The sequence below is a fragment of the Capsicum annuum genome, unplaced genomic scaffold (genome assembly GCF_002878395.1).
Source record: "Capsicum annuum cultivar UCD-10X-F1 unplaced genomic scaffold, UCD10Xv1.1 ctg27437, whole genome shotgun sequence".
Lineage (NCBI taxonomy): Eukaryota > Viridiplantae > Streptophyta > Magnoliopsida > Solanales > Solanaceae > Capsicum > Capsicum annuum.
In genome coordinates, this window is record NW_025833809.1 from 1 (window position 1) to 1171 (window position 1171).

General features: G+C 38.0%; 1 long non-coding RNA gene across 1 annotated transcript; it reads left to right on the forward strand.

Annotated features, from left to right (window-relative positions):
* Window positions 1–44: 44 nt before the first annotated feature.
* Window positions 45–1101, forward strand: LOC124890941. Its single transcript, XR_007049456.1, has 2 exons — window positions 45–277; window positions 372–1101. It is a non-coding gene; the product is annotated as an uncharacterized LOC124890941 (long non-coding RNA).
* The last annotated feature ends 70 nt before the right edge of the window (window positions 1102–1171 follow it).

Here is a 1171-nt window from a genome sequence, read left to right on the forward strand (position 1 = left end):
CATTGTTTTCTTCAATCATATAACGATCTTTCATGTGTCTTTAATCATACTGTCAGATCTGAAGGCAAGCAATGTTATCTTAGACAGTGGTATGACTCCAAAATATGTTGCAGCAGTTATATGTCATCTGAATACGTCATGGGAGGAGTATTCTCCGAGAAGTCTGATGTCTACAGCTTTGGCGTTTTGATACTAGAGATTGCTAAGTGGCAGGACAAACACAGGATTTTATGACCATGAGAAGCATTTGGACCAGTATTCGAACCTTCTTAGTTATGTAAGTCCAAAATTAGCAGGACCTCATGCAACGAATTCAATATTCAACTTGTTATCTACTTGTTTTCATGTTACCATTTTGAAACAAATTTTAGGACTCTAGACTTAGATAAAGCACTTCCGCACTCATTTTCCTCCGCGACAGTGTTGATATGCATACATGTTGGCTTGGTTTGCGCCCAGGACAATGCTGCTGATTGGCCATCAATGTCATCTGTCACTCTTATGCTAAGTAGTGAGATGGATTTGCCTCAACCAAAACAGCCTACATTTGTATTTCATAGGTGGTTGGATTCGGAGTCTGTTAACGTATTACTGTCTTGGTGGCAGAAGGGTGACAACTAAAGCAGAAGCGCGATATCTGAAGCTGAAAATACTACGAGTAGTAGTCATGTAATGAGTTTCAAGATTGACCATATCGGTTTTCAATATGCACGTAGCTCGTTTAGGCTATTCTACTCATTCAGTAAGTTTTTTCCCTTCCTTATACACCTTAACTTGACTTCAACCGTCAACTAAATACTCCCAACTTTGAGAATGCAAATCTAGACACCTCAACTCATCTTCATTGCGTCTCATGGACACCTGATGCTGACGTGACACATACATTTTGGAGATGTCTAGATGGTCATTTTGTAAGTCCGAGTGTTCAATTAACACTAGAGAGACGAGTTAACTCTTTAGTTGTCAGTTGAGCCAAGTGAAAAGATGTTTATCTAATGTATATTATGCCTTCTTATAAATACTGCATAATGTATAGTACTTTTGAGTCTCATGCTAAAATTGTGGCCATAATGTAATTTAGATTACATCTCCCTTTATTCATTTTTCCTTGTCACCCTCGAACTTGACACGCTGATTAAGAAAATAATGAGTGACATGACTATTTTTTCAT